General features: G+C 50.1%; 1 pseudogene; it reads right to left on the reverse strand.

The window, feature by feature from the left end:
* Positions 1–5,768: 5,768 nt before the first annotated feature.
* Positions 5,769–5,887, reverse strand: LOC137630727 (5S ribosomal RNA; annotated as a pseudogene).
* Between the last annotated feature and the right edge of the window lie 5,453 nt (positions 5,888–11,340).

Genomic DNA, 11,340 nt, shown 5'->3' on the forward strand with positions numbered 1-11,340 from the left:
GTCGTTGTTCCCAAAGTTGTTGGAATGCATCTTGCCAGAGACCCTTGGGGTCTGGGGCTGGGGAGCAGTGGGAGCCTAAAATTCAGGGCCGTTGCGAGAAGATCCATGGTTGGAGAACCCCACAAAGTCAGGACTTTGTAGGCTACTAGGTGATCCTAAGACCATTTGGTACACATTATACGAGATGCTCTGCTCAGATTGTCGGTGAGCAAATTCCTCTAGCCTGGAATGAAGCGGGCTGATAGCGGTACCGAGCAGACTTCAGCCCATATTGGTATATCTACTGCCAGATGGGATAGGGGCTGTGAACAAGTTCCGCTTGCTTGTTGATTTGAGCCACTACTGTGGTGTGGTCACTCATCACCACCAGTGAGTGGCCCATCAAGAATTGATGGGACTGATGAAGGACCAGAAAGAAGGCCTTCATCTATAAGATTTATGTGAAGGTACTTATCGGGCCCTGGCCAGAGGCCTGAGGTTGTGAGGTGCAGCATGTTGGTCTTCCCATTTTTTGATGTGTCTAACACAGCACAAGTCGGGGGGTGAAGGACAATAAGATCTACACCCCTCCAGAGATATATATGGATGAAATCATGGTGAGGGGTAGATGGAGAGGGTTCACCAAACATTTAGTTGGGCCGCAGAAGTAACTAGAAGAGTTGGTAGATGCAGGTCTACATGGCTGAGGACTATGAAGCGAGAAGTAGGAGGTGATGAATGGAGAAGTATTGATTTAAAAGCTCAAGATAAGAGACAACTAGCGAAATCTAACCTATGCCCTTTGCTTTAGTAGGTGTAGGAGATAATGATGATGATGAATTTAAAATATTGGTGCCTCAGTTCCCTTGCCAAATCTAAGAGGAATTGCCTTAGTGCTTGCGCTACCCTGGATGATACCAGATTAATTGCAAGCTTAGCAGCTGTGCATGATGGTACGTACTGACAAGCTATAGCATGCATAGTTTTGTGCACTCTAATGGCCTAAGGTGCACACAAATGTGCTAAGGAGCACATAATGCTAGGGGAAAGACAGGTCTTGTCCTCCTTTGCTAAAAATGAGATCTCATGGAGGTTTATTAACAGGTCAATGTTCAAACTCTGGCACCTATGTATGCATAGAAAGTATCCCATTCATCATGTCTTGTCTTCGAGGTGTGTTGGTAAGAGACAGAATGCTTGTGTTCTTGTTCATGCACACATGCTGAGGCACAAGCGGTATCAAGTGAATATTCACTAAAAGGAAATTCTCATGGGCATTGGTAGGCATGCATAGAGGAGGAGTCCTCAGAAGAAGCGTGAGCAAACACATTGGCACCTTTGATAGGTATTTCTCACTTTCCACACTTGAAACTTCAGGCTTGGGAGGGGAGCCTTCTTACGTCTCAAAGGATGGATGGCTCCCAAGCAGGGTTGTATAAGGACATCAAGGTCCTCACAAAAGGCTGGTGAAACAGGTCAGGCTTCTTCTCCCTCCTGAGCTGGTCCTAGGGTTAGATTAAGACCATCACCCTTCTTTGCACCACCAGCAGAAGCAGTCGATAAGGAAGGGTCCAAGGGTAAGGGACCAAGGGTAGGAGGAAGAGGTCCGGCCAACTTTCTAGACTTCGAGGAAGACTCTGAAGGAGAGGAGTCACGTTTGGACTTTCTCCTCCTGCCTTATGCCTGCCACTGGGAGGGCAGTCACTCCCTACATTCCTCACTAAAAGCTTGTGAGCACTTATTACCACTACAGGATGGAACCAGCTCACTAAGATACCGCAACTATAATCGTCAACTCCAGGAAAGGTCCGCAAGTCTACCTTCAGTTTCTCCAATGCTCATGTACTTTACAGACAAGCCTGAAAAGAAAAAGCAAAGAAAATTAATTCAGCCAAGTTTAGGTTAAGAGTCCAAGAGTACATATGTACGCATCGGCGGCTGAATTCAAAGTGGCTACCTGGTGAGCCGAAAGTAGTTCTGCCACCTGATGGTAACTACCGACACTTCGTTGTTGTAATTTTACCAGCTTTGTTTTTCAGTGTCACTGAAATCATTCTCCAATCAAAGGACAAAAGGTTTGTATTTATGTAGGAACAAAAATACTTTTCCATGAGAAAAGGTGAGGCCTCTGGAATCCTTACAACAGTTATATAAATCAGAATACTATACCCGTGATGGGACACAAAGAGAATGCAGATCATGATCGCCCGGAAATAATTTCCTTGAATTCGATTAATCTTTGCAGTAGTTTCTAACAAATCCAGAGGATTTGTCAGACAAATGTGATAGAGAGACTGAAAAGATAAATGAAAGGACCTGTGGCTTGGCAAACCTCAGGGGTTGCCATTAACTGCTAAATAATGTTACATTACTTTTCTAGAAGCACAATGCTATTGAAAGGAAAGAAAATAATAGAAATAATATGAAGTACCAAATTAAATTTCAAAAGAAATATCTCCACTTGAAATTTTGATAGCTTGATAGAAAATTGTGGACGAAGGTGAAAAATACTCACCGCTTTTGACTTCATGGTGTCTTGAAGCATATACTGTACCTATTAAACAAAAGTGATTTCAGCACAGTATTTGTATTGAATAAATGTTATGCAGGGTACTTTACATAAATGAAAAAGTCTAAATATTACATAACATAAAATAAAGTAAAAACAAGTCAAAATATGACAAATTAAGTTTTTACATAAGATAAAACTATGTTAAACTTAACTACAGTACTATATCCTAAAGACTAGAGCTTAACATCATAAAATTTAAGCAGAGAAATACAGAAGTATGAAAAGGGAGAAGTTAAAAAACAAGACAAAGCAATTGCAAATGGATAAAAGAAAAGGAACAATGTCTTATACAGTACATTAGATGCTTTAACTAACTTGAAGGTGAAAAATGACAAATTCTAAGATAATTTGTATTTTTCCTAACCATACAAACCTTAGCTATTTACATTGGGTTTACCTTTTAGCGCAGTTGAAATGGCGAGCCATTAGAATTTAACGAGGGTGTATTACCCCCGCGCTAGTTAGCGGGGGGGGGGGGGGGGTAGGGGAGTGGTAGCTAGCTACCCCTCCCCTCCCTCACACACAGATGAATGCTCACTTTCACTTAGAGGTAGGACTTGTCTTGGGGGGACAGGGCTGGCGGGCAAATGTGTGTAAATAGCTAAGGTTAGTATGGTTAGGAAAAATACAAATTATCTTCGAATTTGTCATTTGTTCCGTAACCGAAATACAAACCACGCTATTTACATAGGGTGACTTACCCATTAGGTAGGGTGGAAAGTCCCCAGCCATACTGGCTTTGGCTTTACCCGGGGACTCACAATCCGAGTGAGTCGCACTCGAGAAAAGGAGTCCCTGCACCTCACAAGCGGCCTACATAAGCTTGTGTGTGAAGGAAGAAGTGTGACCCGTCCTAGGCAGTTGACCTGGAGTTCCAGAAGGAACTCTGGGTTAGGACGTTGCCAATACCACCTCGTCAGGGTATGGGGGATGCGACAGTATTGACTCAATACTCGGAACACAAGGAAGCATGGTTTACCTGCAGAGGTTTGAGGTCAGCTATGCAGAGACCAGGATGCTGCTTCCCCGTAGAGGGGATGATGAAGAAAGAAATAAGGGCCAGGCATACTTCTTTTGTTCATGCAGACTAAAACCTGATAACAATGCCCTCAACCTGTCCAAAAAGGAGCCTGAGGTTAGACCAGCTGTTGTGTAGCCACCACAGAGCGATAGAAAACGTATCGAGACTCCTGTGGGTCACGCCCTGCAGGAAGCGGGTTGCGAAGGTCATTAAACGCTTCCAGACTCCAGCTTGTAGCACCTGCGTCACAGAGTAGTATTACTGTACTCAAAGGCGAGGGACGTTGCGATGTATCCAACATCTTGCTGTAGGGCGACGTGACGGAGGAGGGTCTGGAGACAGGTCGAGATGAATGTCCTTGAGTCCGGGCTGAAGAGGTATACTGGTGACTTTCCCCCCGTGTCCTCGTTGTGCTCCCAAATCGGCTGCAACTCAGGACAAACTGCAGCTGTTCCCAAAGCTAACCTCTCGATTCCTTTACTGGTAAGAAAGAGAATGTCTTGGGACATCAGATACAGAATGGAGACTCGAAATCTTGAAGGAATTGGACCGAAGGGCCGGGACCCCCAGATTCTGAGTCTAGCCAACAACTCAGGAGCGAACCTGAATGTTGCCTTCCCCTCTTTCTTAGAAAGGGCGGAGTCGTACAAGACCAAGAAGATTGCTTACACACTGGCCGTGGCCAGAGTTAACAGGAGACCCAAGGCGGAATACAATCCGAGGCCTGTCGTAAAGGGTCTTGAGAAGGTCTCTTAAAGGACTAAAAGTCCGAGCCATGCTCCAAGTTGGAGGTCTTCCTCCGACTAGGGCAGGGACGATCGTAGCTTCGCATGAGCGAGGAAAGATCCAGCGGGCAGGAAAAAGTTATTCCTTTAAGCCTGAAGATCAGAGAAAGGCTGAGAGACAGGCTTCATTGCCGAGAGCGGAAAGGAGTTTCCTCCTGCCGAAAGGTAATAAGACCGTTATTGCTGGAGAAGAGGCCTCAAGGGAAGAGGTATATCTCCCACGGCACCAACCACTGAAGACTCTTCACTTTGCCTGGAAGACCCCTGCGGATGACTATCGCAGATGACGTGACCTCCGTACCGCGACTGTAGCGGGTTGTCTCTTCTTGAGGAGGAGGCGTAGTGTCTCCAGGCATGAAGCCGAAGCGATGCCCCGGTTTGGGAGAGATGTCGCAGTGTGGTTGTTTGAGTAGTCTGCGCCGTGGGAGAAGCTCTCCCGGGAGTTCCGTCAGGGGAAGCAGAGGGTCCAGAAACCGTTCTGCGCATAGTCCCAGTGGAGCTCTCCCATTGAAAGGTTGACAGACAACCTGGTCTTGTTGAGACCCATTGTCCACAGACAAAAAGGAGGGAAGACGCAGGCGTCGAAGTTGTCCCAACATCACCGGAATGCATCTTGCCAGAGTCTCGGGGTCTGAGACTGGGGGGAAGAACAGCGGAAGCTTCAGCTTCCATGCTGTCGCGATCAGGTCCCCCAGACCAGGACTTGCTGGTTACTCAAGGTCAAAGACCCCCAGGTACACTCTCTCTACGAGGCTCTGCTCGGATAGTCGGAGAGAACATTCCTCTGCCTGGAATGAGAGAGCCGATGGTGGTATTGAGAGAATCTCAATCATCCCGGTATCTCTACTGCAAGATGTGAAGGTGTGAAAATGCGTCCCCTGCTGGTTAAAACACGCCAGAATCATGAAGTCGACGCGCACGGGGCGACTCGGCAGGAGCTGTAGGATCTATAGAGGGGCCAGACTACGGCCCCTAAGCCTGCCTGAATGATGGAGAGGTATCCTTCAGGTCTTGACCATAGGCCTGGACCGGAACATGCCCCCCCCCCCCCCCCCCCCCCCGTCTTTCCTTTGACGAGTCCGAGAACAGCATCAAGAATGTGGGGAAAGGACGAGAATATCCACTACCATCAAGAGGCTCCATAGGTCAACACCCATTGCAGGTCTAATAGTTCCGCTGGTCCCATAGGGGCCAGGAAGTCCGGTTAAACGTTGCCTGAAGCCACCGGAACTTGGACCGCCCCACATGGAACTTATCCTGAGGCGACCGTTCGGACTATAGACGGGTCAATGAGGAAAAGAGAACTAGGAAACGTTCCAAGGTAGGGCTGAAAGCTCTGCTTGACTGAGAACAGGTACTGCGACTCTCCTCAGTCTTGCCACAGTCAACTGAAAGGAAGGCTCGGAGGATGTGGCAACAGAATCTGGCGTCCCCAGGTGGTCACCCATCCAAGTACTGACCAGAACCGACGTTGCTTAACCTCGCTGGACGGACGAGAAGCGGGGTTTCCAACGTGGTAAGGCCGTTGACTCAATATCATGGCCAGATACTCCAGATGTTGAGGCAAAAGAAGAGAAGGCTCCAAGCAAAATACCATGAACCCACACTCATGGTAAGCATCCGGAAGCTTGTCCCAGCGCTGAAGAAGGTCGAACCCGAGCCTACTGGAGTTGACTAGCCCTCCAAAAAGCAGAGGAGGCGGAAGCCTGCACCTGAGCGGCCATGAGGAAAGCAGGGAGAGTTCTCTGGGGAAAAAAACCTGCTATGCCACGGCGGGATAGCCACACTGCATCATAAGCAGGAATACTTGCAGTCTAGGCTGAATTCGACGAGCTCCCTGGAAGATGGATGGAATGGAAACTGAAAGTACCCGACCTTACGATCCAGGGTTTAAGGAGTCCTGTCGCCTCGTTACCAGTCTGATCGATTCTGCTGTTCTACGCTGGCCGAAGTTTGTTCGACAAACTTGATCAGGGCTGAGAGGTCGACTACGGAACCTCCCTCTCAGATCCTTCCTTACAAGAAAGGATCAACTGAAGAGGCCGGGGGTGAAGCCGTCAATGATCCTATGGAGGACCTTCGCCTAAGGTATGGATCATTCTGCCCAACCGGGCAGAATTCGCTGACAGAGACGGCATGTGCGATATCCTTGGCTGATCACAGAGATTGTGCGGGAATGGGCATCGGGAAGCTGTCATCCGGATGAGTAACCTTAAGCATCCTCCCAGCGAGAAACCTGCAATCCTAGAGTTCGTGAACTCTGCCGCTCCTTTTAGGACTATGCCCCCCCAGGGGAGCCTCCCGTGCCATCTGTTCCTGACAGGAGGAAACTGCAATTGGACACCTTGTCCCAGTTGTCGTAGCCGATAACTTAGGCTGACGTGGTTGAAAGAAAAGGGCGCTGGAGCCGTGCAGAGTCTGGAAGAAAGCGCCTTGGAGGAGTGAAAACGGAAGTCGATTTCCTCCGCACAGCCGTTGTCTAAGTCTCTGTCCTTGGGCACAAACAAACTCTTCTCAAGGATGGAAGGGTGCCTGAGGTTGTCGACCTCCACAGATGAGACACCCGAAGGAAGCCCTCAGTCAGCGCGTCCAGATGGTACAACATCGAGCTTGTCCGCAAGTTAGATACTTAACAACGAAAGGCCAAGGAGCCTGAGCCCGAGAGGAGGAAAGTACCCATGATCTTCCTGTAGCTTCCTTGAACCAAACCTCGGGCCATAACCGAGGAGGGAAAGGACCTGGTAACCCCCCAGAGGAAGGGGTAAGCCGTCACCCCTTGGCCGATGGAGAAATCTCGAACGGAAAGCCCCCCGCCAAAAATCCATCCAGGGAATGACGGGGAAGGGCTAACCCAGGTTCTGGAAAGAGGAGTGTTGCTCAGACCTCCCTGAAGTTTCTTCCTATTCTTGCAAGTGTCATGCTCTGCATTTACGGGGTGAGGCCATGTTCTGGAAATACGCTCCAGAAGAACTCGCCAGGCTGGCCATGCTGCAAAAACCCCAATGGGAATCGTGGTCGCAATCGCCCTGGAGCTCGCGCGATGGTAATTCAAAGATTTGCGCGTGGGCGAACGTGGAAGCGCCCAAGCGCAGTCACGCAGGAACGCAAACGAAGGTGAGCGAAGGAGCGCAGAAGGAGGGCGAGCGTGGTAGGAAGGGCGAGAGCTGGTGGTCGGCGAGCGATAACCCATAGACGAGCAATGGATACTGCAAGAATTAAGCCGACGTTCGTGCGAAGAAACACTGTAGGTTCGAGCGACGGAACACCATCGGTTTGCGCGACGGAACACCGTCGGTTTGCGCGACGGAACACCGTCGGTTTGCGCGACGGAACACCGTCGGTTTGCGCGACGGAACACCGTCCGTCCGCGCGATGGAATACCGTTGGTTCGCGCGCGGGCGAACATTGGAGAGCATGTGCGCGGACGCGCATGAGCGTAGACGTGCAGGCACGTGAGCGTGTGGCGCGGGCGCGCAGGCGAGCGGTCGCGAGGGTGGGCAGTTGAATGAGCGCGAGTCCGAGGCGGCGAACGCAAGCGTTAGCGCGATAGCGAGGAAACGCGTGGGCGAGGAAGGCCGCTGGCGATATGGATCAACAGTCGATCGGTGGTGAGCTGGTGAGCGCTAACGCGCAGGTTGGCGATGGCGCGTTGTGGCATGTCGACGCGTTGGCGAGCGATGGCGAGCAGCATGCGCAGGTGAGCGATCGCGCGATGGTGAGCATGTGTAGGTGGGCGATCGCACGGTGGCGAGCAGCATGCGCAGGTGGGCGATCGCGCGATGGCGAGCAGCATGCGCAGGTGGGCGATCGCGCAATGGCGAGCAGTATCCACAGGTGGGCGATGGCGAGCAGCATGCGCAGGTGGGCGATCGCGCGATGGCGAGCAGCATCCGCAGGTGGGCGATGACGAGCAGCATCCACAGGTGGGCGATCGCGCGATGGCGAGCAGCATCCGCAGGTGGGCGATCGCGCGATGGCGAGCAGCATCCGCAGGTGGGCGATCGCGCGATGGCGAGCAGCATCCGCAGGTGGGCGATCGCGCGATGGCGAGCAGCATCCGCAGGTGGGCGATCGCGCGATGGCGAGCAGCATCCGCAGATGGGCGATCACGCGATGGCGAGCAGCATGCGCAGGTGGGCGATGGCGAGCTAGTAGCTGGCGAACCATGTTCCTTCAGAAGCGTTGGAGAACGTTGGCGCGCCGGCTGTAACACACGCGGGCGATCCGGAGATCGCCGAGAGACAGGTGATTGCTGACGTGTAGAACGCTGTTGAATAGGCGATACTAAAATCGCCTGTGCGCGCTGGCGAGCAGGTGAACACTGGTGAGCAGGTGATCGCTGGCGAGCTGATGATCGCTGACAAGCAGAAGGCAACGCGTGGAAGCCTGCGCATAGAAGAAGAGTCCTTGACCCAGACCTGAACCGAAGTTCTAGATCGCGAGGGCGAACGTGGGCGCACAGGGCGCGTAACAGGAACCAACAGGAACAGCAGGGATGATCATCATGAGAGCGCTGACGAACAGGAGAGCGCTGGCGAAAGGAGAGCGCTAGTGATCAGGAAGCGATGATGAGCAGGAGAGCCCCTGTGCGCTAACACTGAGCAGGAGCAGGAGAGAACACAGCCGAAGGGCGCGCAGGGGAACCCTGACACGCAAGGGAAGAACAACCCCCGTGGGAGGCAACCCTTTGCCCCAAAGGGAACGTTGTCCGTCGGGAGACAGATGTCCATCGGAAGACCGTTGCCTGTCCGCCGGGAGACTGATGTCCGTTGGAAGACCATTGTCCGTCGGGAAGACCGTTGCCCGTCGGAAGACAAGATCAGACTGCTGTCCATCTGCACCAAGGCGGAAGATCAAGAAGGAGGAGTTGTAGGCTGCAAACGGAGATTCAAAAAGGCGCCTCTTAGCACCCTTATAGGGAGATGAGAGGCCCTTACGACGAGGTGGACGGTGGGCCTTATGGTGAAGGAGGCCAACAGCAACTGTAGCAGAAGAATCCTCCGAAGAGGAGTCTCTATGAGTGTACTCTCTCGCGAACGAAAGAGAAACACTTCGTAGAAGAGACTGGTCAGCCAGTAACCTAAAAGGAGCAATCCTCCGAAGAGGGGCTCCTGCAGTTGCCCAGCCCCTTGAGCGAAACTGCAGGTGTGACCGCTCAGCACCAAGAGCATAGTCGCACGAAAAAAAGGCAAGAGAAGAACCCCCCAAAGACGAAAAACTCAAGCCTGGACAGGAAAAACTTCCCTCGAAGGAAAGTTACCCGTCCAAGGAGGCAAGCCTCCTGAGAGTTCTAAAATGAACTGGAGAGCTGTCCGTCGTCACGGGAGTACTTCCAGTAGAAGGAGACACGCCCCTGACGAAAATACAAGGGGGGGGGGGCAGCAACAGCCGAATCCCCAGGCCTCAACAAGACAGCTCACACCGTTGCCATATTACAGAAACGAACTAGATCGGTAACTGTAAAAAAAAATAAAACAAAAATCATTAGTACACATTCATTCCCCCGGGAAGGCTCCGAAGAGGAATCCCAAGGGAAAGGAAACAAGAATTACACAACAGGCACGGGCCCTCACAACCACTTACACTCACGGAAGGAGAGCTGTAACCAAAACAGAATTATAACAATTATAATTATGAAACTATGTAATTATGTAATTTAAAAATGAATGAACACTAAAGAAAGAACGAAAACCTCGAAAGAAATCGTTCTACAAGCTGAAAAATAAACAACTACAATTAGATTCATAAACTAATTGAGACAAACGTACGGCGTAGCAACCCCCCCACACGGGAAGGAAGCTACAAGGGCGTAGTAACACGTAGTAAAAGGGTGAACGACCTCAAGAGAGAGAGAGAGAAAGACCGAAGTCAAACTCGATCGCCACCCATAAAATTACGCCGTGGTGGCCTAACTGCCGAGGACTCCACATAGATATCGTACACTACACACACAACTCTGAAAAGGAAACTTACTGATTTCTATACTCAAATATATATACAAACATGAAAACATGTTTACATATATATTGAGTAAAAGAAAAGTAAGCGATTAAGTAAAGACAAAACAAACAATGGCTGCCAAGAGAGGACCAAGACAGAGATGTCTGTCACAGTCCGAGCCAAAAGTGAAAGTGAGCATTCATCTGTGTGTGAGGGGGGGGGGGAAGGGTAGCTAGCTACCACTCCCCTACCCCCCCCCCCCCCGCGCTAACTAGCGCGGGGGTAATACACCCTCGTTAAATTCTAATGGCTCTCCATTTCAGCTGCGCTAAAAGGTAAACCCAATGTAAATAGCGTGGTTTGTATTTCGTATACGGAACAAATGACAAATTTAGAAATATGACAAATTCGTGGATAATTTATATTTTTCCTTACGATAAAAACCTTATCTATTTATTTAGGGGTATTACTTTCGGGGAAGCTGAAATGACGAGCCATTAAAATTTAGCGAGGGTTAACTACCCATACCGCTGGTTAACAGGGGCAGGGTGGGGAGTAGCTTGCTACTGCTCCCACTCACACACACACACTGGTGATTTAGCTCTATTTGCTTGGAGGTAGAACTTCAGGGGGACAGGGTTAGCGGGCAAGTTTGCATAAATAGCTAAGGTTTGTATCATTAGGAAAAATAAAAATTATCTACGAATTTGTCATTTGTTCTGTAACTGGAATACAAACCTACGCTATCTTTTTAGGGGTGACTCACCCATTAGGAAGGGTCAATGTCCCTGTCAATCTGGCTTTTGGCTTTACCCCGGGGGCTCCTTATCTGAGTATGTTAGTACTCAAAATAAGGAGTCCCTGCACTTCGCTAAAACCTTGCTACGCAAGGTCCGCGGCCTATGCAAGCAGTGCGGTGAGATATTTAGAAGTGTGACTGTCCAGGTAAAGTTATTCCAAGTCTTTTTGTAGGAGAAACTATTTTAACCAAGACTTTTCCAAATACCACGTGGCCAGGGTATGGGGACGCAACAGTATTAGCT

The sequence above is a fragment of the Palaemon carinicauda genome, chromosome 38, assembly GCF_036898095.1.
Source record: "Palaemon carinicauda isolate YSFRI2023 chromosome 38, ASM3689809v2, whole genome shotgun sequence".
Lineage (NCBI taxonomy): Eukaryota > Metazoa > Arthropoda > Malacostraca > Decapoda > Palaemonidae > Palaemon > Palaemon carinicauda.